Source organism: Pangasianodon hypophthalmus, chromosome 18 (assembly GCF_027358585.1).
Source record: "Pangasianodon hypophthalmus isolate fPanHyp1 chromosome 18, fPanHyp1.pri, whole genome shotgun sequence".
In the NCBI taxonomy this organism is placed as follows: Eukaryota; Metazoa; Chordata; class Actinopteri; order Siluriformes; family Pangasiidae; genus Pangasianodon; species Pangasianodon hypophthalmus.
This window is the reverse complement of record NC_069727.1, coordinates 2,361,913-2,375,522: the sequence shown is the minus strand read 5'-3', so window position 1 is coordinate 2,375,522 and position 13,610 is coordinate 2,361,913. Positions and strand designations below refer to the sequence as shown.

General features: G+C 39.9%; 1 long non-coding RNA gene across 1 annotated transcript; it reads right to left on the bottom strand.

Moving 5' to 3' along the window:
* Positions 1–6,055: 6,055 nt before the first annotated feature.
* Positions 6,056–7,468, bottom strand: LOC128321097 (uncharacterized). Its single transcript, XR_008304678.1, has 2 exons — positions 7,203–7,468; positions 6,056–6,523 (listed from the first exon to the last, which is right to left on the bottom strand). It is a non-coding gene; the product is annotated as an uncharacterized LOC128321097 (long non-coding RNA).
* Positions 7,469–13,610: the final 6,142 nt, after the last annotated feature.

Genomic DNA, 13,610 nt, shown 5'->3' with positions numbered 1-13,610 from the left:
AGACAGGGCTGGGGGCTGTCCTCTCACAAGTGTTCAACGGGGAGGAGCACCCGGGCCTTTTCGTGAGCCGAAAGCTGACCCCCGTGGAAAGGAACTATGCTGCCATGGAGAGAGGCTATAGCCATCAAGTGGGCCATGGACGAGCTCAAAAATTACCTGGCTGGGCGACCCTTCACCCAGGTAACCAACCATGTTCTCAAAAACCAACTATCAATACTTCTCTCCCACTAGTCAAAACATCCACTCTGTCTCCCCTTTCTCCACAGCTTCCTGCACCCTATCATCCCTTCCAGACCCTGACTCCTTTTCCCCCCTACCATTGGTGTTAGCTACAGACACTTTCCTCTTCTCACTGTCCACATCCATGGCCCTCCTCTGCCCTCTATCTTCTAAATCCAAGAAGATTTCTTGCCCTGTTCCTTGGCAATCGGATGTGTTACACAGCAGTTGGAGAGAATTAAGAACATCAGAGAGAAAGTGGAAGAAATCACAACTTGACACAGATCTTGCCTCTTACTGCGCTCTCCTGTCCAAATTCTAATCTGAAGTGACTTCTGCTAAGACTCCCTTCTACAAAGAAAAGCTGGAAACATCTGCACAAGATCCACGCAAGCTCCACAATATCTTTTCTTCACTACACAACCTACTAGCTCCTTCTCTGTCCAACTTGACTGCTGAACACTTTGCCACATTTTATGATGAGAATATTAAAAAAATATCTGCCAGACCTTCATTTCTAACCCAACTCTTACACTACGCATCCAAGATTCCCCTTCTCCTTCACTGGCACATTTTTCTAAACTAGCAACAGAAGAGATCCTGCAAGTCATCTTGTCCTGCAAACCTACCACCTGGTCATTGGATCCAATCCCTTCCACAATACTCCAGACCATCTCACAAGACCTCCTCCCCTTCATCACTACTATCATCAATGGCTCCATAACATCTGGTCATGTACCAACTGCATTTAATAGAGCAAAGGTATAGCAACTCGCAGCTGTGATGGGCAGAACACAGACACAGACCAGCATGACGTTAGGGAAACAGCAGTGCTTTTATTTACAAAGTGAAAGTGGATGGTGTGTGTGTGTATGTGTGTAAATAAACGTAACTTAAGTGGAGTGAGAGTGCAGGAGGAGGCGCGGGAATTTAGTCTTCGGGGTGCGGCATTGCCAGGCACCAGAAGAAGGGGCTTGGCGTTGCAGACTCAGGTGGCAGCTTTTGGTGAGCAGAGTTGTGTTCCCGCGGTATGGCAGCATGTATGAGCGGGATCCTAGACGCCATGTCAGGATCTTGCGATCTCCCTGGACAACTCTCTGATCTCACCTTCAGTTACTGCAAGCAACCTTGGGGTAACCATGGACAATCAACTCTCCTTTCCCTCTCACATTGCTAATCTGACACACTCATACTGATTTCTTCTTTATAACATCAGAAGGATTCATCCATTTCTTTCCACTCAGGTCACACAGGTGCTTGTTCGGTGCCTTTTCGAGACTGGACTACTGCAACTCGCTCCTGGAAGGTCTGCCTCTGAGTGCCATTCGACCTCTGTAACTGATCCAGAATGCAGCTTCACCACAGGTTTTCAACCTTCCTAAGTTCTCCCACACCACCCCAATGCTATACTTCCTCCACTGGCTTCCTGCAGCTGCCTGCATCAGATTTGAAACACTGAAAGCACTTATCACATCCCGCACTGCACCACGCTCCCTCCAATTCTCTAGCACTGCTCGAATGGTCCCACCATCTCTCAGGGTACAAGGAAGGCATGCATCAAGACTCTTCTCTGTTCTGGTACATAGGTGGTGGAATGAACCTCCCCGAGATGTCTGAACAGCTGAGTCACTGGCAGTCTTCAAACGATGTCTAAAGACCTACTTCTTCCTCAAGTACTTAAATTATCACTTTAAAAGAAAAAAATCACTTTGTGTTCTCTGTGTGTTTTTTACTATATTACCTCCCCAACAGAGTTTATAGACTGGTGGTATTCAGTCTATGTATTCACTCCAGACTACAGGAAGAAGCAGGTGAGGAACTACAGCCCCCTGTTGATCAATGGGGCCATGGTCGAGAGGGTGAGCAGCTTCAAATACCTTGGGGTCCATCTCATCACAGAAGACCTGACATGGACTACACACAAATACAGCTTGGCGACAAGAGCGCACCAGCATGCTAAAGGCTTTCTACACTGGGGCTGTGGAGAGTCTTCTCACCGGAAACGTTACCACCTGTTTCGGAGGCATGACGGCCAAGGACCGGAATGTACTGTCCAGAGTGGTGAGGGCAGTGGAGAAGACCATCAGGACATCTCTCCCCTGCATCACATACATCTACAACCAGTGATGCAAGACCAGGGCCAGGAGGATCATAAAAGACTCTCACCACCCCGGAAACAGTCTCTTCTCAGTGCTCCCATCAGGGAAGCGATACTGGATCCTGAGGACCAAGACAGGGAGACTCAGGAGGAGTTTCTACTCTCAGGCAATCTGGCTACTGAATGAGGATACTTGAGAAGTCTGCATATTACTACCTCACACACAGACACACATATACAAATGGTTGCACTATGAACAAACAAAAACTCTTGCATCTTTTGCACACTACGTCCTCAAAAAGCTGCTAAGATTCCTCTTTTCAACCTGGTAAACACTTTTTTTTTTACATATTTTTACATATAACATCTATATTTTGTCTAACAGATTCTATTCTATTCTATTCATTATATTCTGCTGTTATTATATTCTGTTTTATTATGTATCACTGTTGCAATGTGGGACGAGGCACTAAGGAAAAACATTTCACTACATTAATACAACACATGTATGTAATGTATGTGACAAATAAAGAACCTTGAACCTTGAACCTATTCTTAGTCCCTGATGTTGTGAAACAGTATCAGAATGTATTTATTGGTAGAGACTTCAAAGCACTTTTGTAAGTCGCTCTGGGTAAGGACATCTACCAAATGTCATAAATGTAAATGTGCAAATATGAATGGGGGTTTTCTTTAAAATTTGGCATATACAAAAATAAAACCCTAAACAGATATCATATACAAATTATAATAAATATAATACAGTTCAGCTCTTCTTGTGCCTATACCAAGAAGAGTGTTTCATATTAGACATACAGCATGAATGAGCAGATCAGAAATGGTAAATTACAGGTCATTACAGAACAGCACCGATCCTGTACAAAACACAAACAGTATGAAACAAACTAATCATGATGAAAGTGATGATGTCCATGTCTCTGGATTAATACGGAGCTGAGACTAGAAGAAATTCGATGCTGACTTGATGGTAGAGGTGAGAGTGGTCTGATAACCTAAACATCGAGTCTCAACAGTCTGTGGGAAGAAGGAGGCATACAGACACACTCCATCTATCCAACTTCACATAGCACCATGTAGCCAACTGGGTTAAACAATATGGGTCGTACACACACCTGTAACAAAGCTGGAGCATCTGAGACTAAATAGAAGTGTCCAGGGAAGACAAAGTACAGTTTGTATTTCGTATACATATATTTTTTAATCAAACAAGACAAAACCCACCTTAAATATAATGAAAGAAAGATCAGGATATAGATAGAGAGGCTGGATGACCTCAACTGCTTACAAGGTCATTTATCAGAGCAGGTAGATGTCATATCACAGAAAATCACGGACTCCAACTCCCATCAGACACCACGGCCTACAAACATGGCTGCTTCGGACTACACTTCCCAGATCACTTACATGCTCATTCGTTCACAGTCACCCAGCTTCTGATTGAGCACACCTGTTCACAATTACACACACACACACACACACACACACACACACAGAGAACACTTTATATAGAGACTCTCAGTCACATTCAAGTATATGCTCAGCTTTCCTCGTACACCTGACATTACCAAGCCTTTGTTTATTGTTGTTTTTCTTGGTTTTTGACTCAGCCTGTTTATTGTTTCTGATTTTTGCCTCGCCTAGTTCAGTCTGTTTGCTGATCTATCGACCTGTGCCTGTTTCCTGACTTTGATCTTGATTGCTGATTTGGATTTGTTTTTTCATTAAACGGCCTTACCTGCAAATGCTTCCATCTACGCCTCCAGTACATGACAGTAGATAATCTGTCACATGGAATTGGTTATTGCTGGATCACAGCAATGGAGAATAAAGAGAAATGAAACAAAATATAATTGCTAAAAAGAAAGATAACCAGCGGTTACACCCCAGTCTAGGGTTGGGGCTGATAACAGAAAGATGAGAAATGAAATATGGGTGAAAATGAGAACAATGGCACAAATTATCTTTTTCTGAGATATACTTTAGAAAAACTCTTTACAGTCACCTGTATTGCTTGAGGCTGGCCCAGGCCAAAATAACACAAAAACACCCAGAACTAACTGTGCAAAAGGAAGCTGTACAAGAACAACAATATTTACACAACAATTCCTGTTTACTTGGTAATAAGAGTTCTTCCTCATTAGTATTAGTTTGTAGTGTTAAAAATATAAAGTTGAGTCCTTATGACTCCAATAAAGCAACCATTTCTGCATGACAAATACATCATTTATTTCCAGTAGTGAAGGTTCATCAAGATACAAAGAACAAATATCAGCTTATGTAGCTGTTAAGGATTTGGAAGGAAAAAGAAAAAAAAAAACACGAAAACATGAAAAAATACTCTAACAAATATTCAAAACGGCCTGCAGGAGTCACATGAGATATTCCCTTGAAACACAAGATCAGCTGATTAAATCAGGTGGAATCAGGTGTGTGTCCTGCTGGGTTAGAATGAAAACCTACACACACACACACACACACACACACACACACACACAGAGAGAGAGAGATAGAGAGAGAGAGAGCACACTAATGGAACTTTCCATTAACTTCTAAAAATAATCAAGTAATGAAATAGAACTACATTATGAAATAAAATGAACAGTCATTTGAACAAAGGGCAGCTTTCTACTCTAACATAATAGTGTTTAACTACCAACTAACAATATTAGTGATATATAGTTGGGTTTGTTTCTATAATACAGTATTTAGTCATGTACAGTCCATTGATTAAGTGTAAAACTCAAGGTAAAGTATTTTAAACAGCAGAACTGGTTTAGATTTATAAATTGTTACAGTAAAAATAACAGGATTGGTTTGTATTATTATTTCCGGTGTTTCGACATGCTCCCTCCCACCCCCATTTTTCCATTTACAGTTTTACACTGTTGCTATTTAACAGTATTTCACTGTACAATTACATGGATATTTTTTGGAGTGAGACTAAGTAAAGTGTAAATCTGTCGGCTTATGAAGTTATAGACAGTTTTTCAGTAGTAGTGCTGGAGACCTGGCCAGTGTTCCACATTTAAAAGAATGTGAGGAATTATGCTTGATGTATTGTTTCTCTATTAGGGAGAATAAAATGAAGATTATGAAGTTTGATGGTTTATTTAATGGATGATTTTACTCTGTTACACACGACTAATACTGTAAAAGGGATCAATAAGAAGACTTCAGTTAGTATCTTCCACTCTTCCACTTCTCCTGCATTGGTGCAGATTCATATCTCCTAATAAACTGCCAGAACAGAATCATTTCAATTATAAAAGAAACAGTGGCCCTAAAAGTGAACCTTGTGGAACGCCATGTTTGTAGTCTGTAATCCAGCTGGATCCGAAAGGAAAATGTGGTTCAGACAGAAATAATTAAACCAACTAATAACTGTGTTTCTTCAAGAGTTTTGACATACAGTCAGGTAGAATTTCATGATGCCTGTGTCAGTGTTATTATTAAGTCAGAATAAGGTTCATGATATGGTTTATGAAAAGGTAATTTCATGTAAGAGAGAGAGAGTGAGAAGTGAGGTGTAAGTGAGATTTGCATTAGCAGGACTGAATAGTTTCATTTCTCCCAGAATAGAGCAGAAACTTCACCAGATGTTCAACTTCCTTCAGTCAAACTCACTGAAGCACAACACACAGCACTGAATCTACAGCTAATCACACTCTCTCATCACACTGATCATCACTATTAACTCTAATAAAAGAACAGACAACGTCCAAAATTCAGCTTTATTTCAGCAAAAACTACAGGAAGAGCAACAGGACAGTGAACAGAGTAAAGACAGAAATGTCAGCATTGTGTAGAATTGAAACTCTATTGTACATGGATGAGAAGCAGCTCTATGTTAAACTCTATCTTGGATCCACTAGCCTTCACACTGACTCTTTCTGAACGTGACTGGATGATTGACGTTGTTATGGGAGACCTTACAGCTGAACTCCTCCCCCTTTTCCCAGAGGTCTTTGCTGAGGGTCAGGGTGCTGCTGCGGCTGTAACGGCCGTTCTTCTCTTCTTCTGCACTGGTCAGAACCCCGTTCTTGACCTCTGAGCCGTCCACTGTCCAGCTCACCAGCGCCCCCTGTGGAGAGTAGCCAGACAGCAGGCAGAGCAGCGAGGCCGATCCCTCAGACAGCTGCAGAGGGGACGGAGAGAGCAGAGACACGGAGGGAGCTGCGGGACCCGCTGGAGAGGAGAAACACACACACACATCATACACACGTCATTCACACACAATTAGAAATGATTATGAAATATTTCTGTAACTTAGTGGAACTGACTGATCTTACAGAGTAATTAAGTCTAATAAAGTCTGACTTCATGACTGAGTTTCACTGAGTACTTTATTATTTGACATCAGTTTCAGTTCATAGACAAAACAAACAAGTTCCACACTGTAATTTATCTGAGAAAAATTATTTTTCATAAGACATTTTATTACTTTGTAGTTCAAACCTTTAGTATATTTAACTGCAGCAAATACAAATGTAGCTGATTACAGAAATATTCATTGTTTAACACAAACACAAACAGAAGCTTTCATCTGGATTTTACATCAGCACAAAGTAACTATGTTTATTAAATGTTTATTATACAGTAACTGCAGAGTTATTGCATGTCGAATATATAGCAAGTGTGTAATTATTACATATTTAACATAAATAACTGTATATTTGTTGAATGTTCAAGAACATTTATATGGGATCTGTTCTGATACTGAAATATATTCCTCATCAGAGCATAATCATACACAATAAAAATCAATTATGCAATTAAAAACATAAATAATATTTTTAGTTTATTCATTCATGTAATTAGTAATGAACTAAATGGATTTTGTGTTAAAAGAAGAAAACACACTTACTGTTCACAATGAGTTTGGAGCCTCCACCAAAAGTCCACCACAGTGATACATTCTAATGAAACCATCGTACAAAAACCTCCATCACACTGCAGTGCACACACACACACACACACACTTTGCATTGGCAGTCCATGCTTCAGTGCTCTGCGAGTGTTTATAGCCCTGTGACTTTAACACTTCATGACTGAGAGCTGCTGCTCAGCAACTTCACCCACAGCAACCATGACTTTGATCAGCGTCTTCATCTGCACACTGGCCCTCTGGACTCAAGGTGAGACTTTAACATCAACTCACAGCCTCACACACTTCATTTCATACTAATTCTACACCACTTTACAGCATACAATCACAATCTGTGTTTCTCTTCAGGATCCAGAGGTCAGGTGACTGTGACTCAGACTCCTTCAGTGCAAACTGTTGTTCCAGGAAACACAGTCACCATCAACTGTAGAACCAGTAGCAGTGTGTATAGTGGTAACTACCTAGCCTGGTACCTGCAGAAATCTGGAGAAGCTCCTAAACTCCTGATCTACAGGGCTACTAGCTTACAGTCAGGGACTCCAGCTCGTTTCAGAGGCAGTGGATCTAATACTGACTTCACTCTGACCATCAGTGGAGTCCAGACTGAAGATGCAGGAGATTACTACTGTCAGAGTGTACATTCTATCAGTAGTAGCTATGTGTTCACACACTGTTAGAGCGTGGTACAAAAACCTCGGTCAGTGAGAGTGCACAGAGAAGCACTGCTGCAGCTGGGAGCGACTGCAGGTGCTGAGGGGGAGGATGTGATACAGCACAATGAAACACACTGTGGACGAGAGAAAACACACCACACTAACTCACTAATGCACACACACACACATCTGTTAGAGGAGTCCACCTTTCTCAGCTGTGGACATACAAACAATTCCTGATCATTCTGATTAACTGCTTAGTAATTATCTTTATCCCATTTTAAAAATTTAAGAAAGAATTTATTTGCATTTTGTTACATATATTTCTAACCAAAAAACGTATTTATGGTTAATATCAAACACTATTATAGAGTTAATTTTTTATTATAATAATTTTAATATTAATATTCATTAAATAGATCCACATTATGGAGCTGAGACTGAAATTTAACTGGACATTTCTTTAATTATTAATAAACCATGAGATAATCAATAATTCAGTCTAGCATTCTCAAATCAGTATAAACCAGAGAATTATTTAAAAGAATGAAAGAAAATATTTATAAATTAATATAATAAAGAAATTTTAAATGTCTAAAACATGTAAAACGTAATACATAAATGAACATGTAAATGTTTTGCTTAATCCTCAATATTTAAATAATGCTTTTAAAATCAATACATTAATTTCAAATATGCCCCAAAGATACTGAGTTATATTATAATATATTATTATTCAGTATTATTCTTTATTTTTAATTACTTGGATGACATTAATTAGCTGTAAGGCATTAGGTTTCATTTTTACATTATCAACACCATTGTTTTGCAGTTTCCTGATTTTATTGCAATGTAAAATGTAACAACCTGATTTTCTGTAGAAATTCTTCAAAATCACTGCAACATCAGCAGCATCGTCAACATCCTGAGCACTACAACAACCACTCAGAAGGTCTGATGAGTCTTGCCTGTTCCTGACCAGTCCCAAACTACTTCTGCTCAAAGGATCTCCAATCTCGCCCACTTCTGCAGAATGTTTGACTAATCCCACCCACTCCCACATAATTGTTAGCCATTCCCACCCACTGCTGCAGAAAGTTCACCAATCTTACAGGCTCCCGCAGAATAATTGACCAATCCCGTCCACTTAAGCAGAACATTTGAGAAACCATACCAACTCCTGCAAAGTTTTACCAATCCCATCCACTCTTGAAAAAAGCTTGACCAATCACATCCATTTCTACAGACATTCTGACCAATTCCACCTGTTCCTGTTCAAAGTTTGATCAATCCCACCTGAGGACTGTACCACCAAGCAAGCTCAACAAACTTGTGATCTCAGTATGATAGCCGACTTCACTTAACCAAACATTCATAAGCTGGGTTCATTAGTATCATGATGTGGGTTAACAACTCGTTAAGTTGAGCCAGGCTTTCCTCATCAAGTCCTGTGCACGTTCACTTTAAAAAGAGCAGATCTCACACTGGTTCAAGTGCTTGACTGTGTAAATGCATAAGTTGTAATAGATCATTTTATTTAAATTTACATGGTACTTTATGTAAAAGTAATCACAAATGAAATAATTAGCAATAAATTATTAGTAATTATTAATCTCTTAAGTTGCAATCCAAACAGTGTTAGGCGATCTTGGCAGCAGAAAAGACCAAATATAAAAATATTATACAACGTGGTAAGTAGGCCACTTGTCTAAAAGTTGATGTGTTTCCTCTCTTCATTGTCTGATTGCTTTGCCTCTGACAAAGTGCTCTGATGATATTTTTACAGCTAATAGGAGAAATAATGAAAAAAAAATAAAACCCTGCCGGGGGTCCTCCACCTCCAGATTATACACTGGCTGAAGAATTGACCCTTTAATGGAGGACCATAGCTCTGAAATACCTCTTCTGACCCAGGTGGCTCCAGCATATCAAAGTCTTTTGTAGAAATTGAGTAAAAGTGGACTAAAATAAAATGTAATTGAAATAGATGTGTAAGCATTAATAAGCTGTGTGTTTCCTCTTTGTTCAATAAGACTGCTAGAGCCTGGCAGCACTGCACATGAGGTGATTATTGTGTACTGGGCACAAGTGACTTTAGTGTATTCAATACATTAACTGTAGCTGATTTTGAACATAATCCTGATATACAGATGATCTCTGTGTGCTCTGAGAGGTCTTTGGGAGTAAACTCACTCACTGCTTTCATATTAAATTACCACAGTGGTCTACACAAATTCTTGTATGTTCAAATTTATCTACTAGCAATATGTTTTCCTGCTTAATCCATGGGGTAACAGCCTTACTCCCAACCTAGCACCTCCACCTGTAGGCATACCAGGGTGACCTCAGAGGTAAATCAGTATTTAAAAAAAAATCTGAATTATCCAACACTCAACATGTCCAAGGTGTGGGGTTTTTAATGTAAGGGTGCTGTAGAAAAGAACCCTAGAACTAGACATGGAATATAAACCCCTGCATATTAAATAAATTAAACTGTAAATTGAACAGATTTATAAATGGTATAGTATTGCCATGTTGAAATGTGCTTTAATGTACTTCTCAAATATTCTTAATGCCTTAATGTAGCATTTTTTTTCTCCTTTGCAGAAAAGACAAATCACTGAATAAAAAAAAATAATGAATGGACAAATAAAGATTGTGTCCACTGTTTAATGTGTGGTGTTTCAACAGTAACATAAATTTACTGTACAGGACGCACCAAATCAGGGAGTTTCTCCTTCCTAATCATGCTTATACTGTGCAGTACTGTTATGTCACATGCCTTGACTGGGTTTAGACTTTACAGTCTTTAACAATTGAATTGTGACTTGAGAATCCCAAAGGTCATTTCTATCCTGATCCTAGTTTTTGCATGATCTACTTATATCAACCCTGAGGTCCAGGCAGTGGCAGTATTTATGGAGTCATCAGGTACTTCTTGCAGGCGTACCCTCTCAGGTGTCTCCAGGTAGCCCATTAAATTGATTAATGATGCACAATGGACACTTGGACTCAGGGCTTGTTTGGACGATTTTGCTATAATTTCACAAAATTAGGAATACTCTCTATCTGTGGGATTGTCATCCTAGTACTGATGCTCCTATGTCTCAGACTAAATAAAGTGAATAAAGTGTAAATCCGTCTGCTTATAAAGTTTCAGAGAGTGTTTCTGTAGTAGTGTTGAAGACCTGGTCTGTGTTCCACATTTAAAAGAATGTGATGAATTCTGCTTGATTTCATGACTGCCTGTGTCAGTGTTATTATTAACTCAGAATACGCTACATGATATGGTTTACGAAAAGGTAATTTCATGTGAGTCAGACATCAGAAGATAATTTGGTATTAAATCCAGAGCTGTTTAATGCAGGGTCCAGTTCTGAAACCAGATTAAAATGTCTCAAGAAGATTATGATTATGTCTGACTATGAAACTGTGACTATGACACACAGACAGTGAAGGAGCTCAAACTTGAATGTAGGAAAAATGAAGCACTCAAGTAAAGTACAAGACAGACTTACCATCACACAAACAGACTGTTTTAGTGTTTAAACAGTGAGAGAGAGAGAGAGAGAGAGAGAGAGAGAGAGAGCAGTGAGGTGTAAGTAAGATTTGCATTAAGAGGACTGAATAGTTTCATTTCTCCCAGAATAGCAATTGGCAGCCCATGCTTCAGTGCTCTGCGAGTGTTTATAGCCCTCTGACTTTAACACTTCATGACTGAGAGCTGCTGCTCAGCAACTTCACCCACAGCAACCATGACTTTGATCAGCGTCTTCATCTGCACACTGGCCCTCTGGACTCAAGGTGAGACTTTAACATCAACTCACAGCCTCACACACTTCATTTCATACTAATTCTACACCACTTTACAGCATACAAACACAATCTATGTTTCTCTTCAGGATCCAGAGGTCAGGTGACTGTGACTCAGACTCCTTCAGTGCAAACTGTTGTTCCAGGAAACACAGTCACCATCAACTGTAGAACCAGTAGCAGGGTGTATGCTGGTAGCTACCTCGCCTGGTACCTGCAGAAACCTGGAGAAGCTCCTAAACTCTTGATCTACTATGCTACTAGCTTATACTCAGGGACTCCAGCTCGTTTCAGAGGCAGTGGATCTAATACTGACTTCACTCTGACCATCAGTGGAGTCCAGACTGAAGATGCAGGAGATTACTACTGTCAGAGTTACCATGAGATCAGTAGTAGCTATGTGTTCACACAGTGTTAGAGCGTGGTACAAAAACCTCGGTCAGTGAGAGTCCACAGAGAAGCACTGCTGCAGCTGGGAGCGACTGCAGGTGCTGAGGGGGAGGATGTGGTACAGCACAATGACACACACTGTGGATGAGAGAAAACACACCACACTAACTCACTAATGTACACACACACATCTGTGAGAGGAGTCCACCTTTCTCAGCTGTGGACATACAAACAATTCCTGATCATTCTCATTAACTGCTTTGTAATTATTTTTTATCTCATTTTAAATAATTAAGCTAATATTTATTATATTTATTTTTTGTTGCACATATGATTTCTTTAGTTATTAATAAACCATTAGATAATGATTTTCTGTATAGAGTCGTCAAAAACAAAAAAAAAATCAGCAGCATGGTCAACAACCTGGGTGATACTACAACCATGTAGAAAGTCTGAATAATTCCACCTGCTCCTGATCAAACTCTGACCAATCCCGCCTCACCCAGTCTCACAGAACAAACGTTTACATGCAACTTATTTGGAACACCTTCTATATGTTGAATATCAATGTTCTCGCACAAGAATATGTTGCATAGCAATGTATCAATCTTTCACTTGACTGCACTGTATGTCATGTTCTACACCAACATAATTTAACCACGGCCACCTTTATCACTAATTTAATAAAATTGATAAGTAATAAATAATTTGACATCAATCCCACCTGTACTGCACTGTAAACACTAATCCCTGACTCAGCCAGTGGCATCTACATCTCATTGTATAATCCAGCCCTGATAAAGATCCAAACAGTGTTACATCATTAGGGCCTTTCGCACCGCGGGAACCTTTTCATAGTACTTGAACTAATTGTGGAACTACCCACTTTTTGGCGTTTTCGCACCTCCGGAACTGGGTGCGATTTTAGTACCGCACTGCCTTTTTCGACAACCAAATTAGCTCCTACTCCAGAGCAGGGTCTAACCAGCACAACTGGTACTATCTATGTAAACATACAGTTCTTTCAATCGCTTTACGTATACGTCGACATTCCATGTCCATTATTGTGAAACCCGTGAGACACAACAAAAACACAGCTCCGATCACAGCGTACTCCATCCTCCGGTTGTTTGCGTTGTTCTTCTTTGTTTCCGTTGTTGAACGCCGCACACAAATGACTTGGCTGTCAACCGGCTTACGTCACTTCCTAGTGCCCACTGTCAGTGCGAATGCAACCCTTTCAATGGTACTGGGAAATAGTTCGCGCAAAATCACCCAGTACTTTAGTACTGTAAATTTAGTTCTGGAACTAAAGCAGTGCGAAAGGCCCTATTCTATAGGTGCTAGAAACAGAACATACAATGCACAGGAGTCTCATCAAAATACAGAAAGAGGAATGAATAAATGATGTCCCTGCAAAATAAAACAACTAACACTGGTGTCATAGATAAAACCTTGGTCATGAAGTGGACAGATGGGTACAAGTGCAGGTTTTCTTCAGACTGATGTTTCTACAGTCAGCTACGCTGAG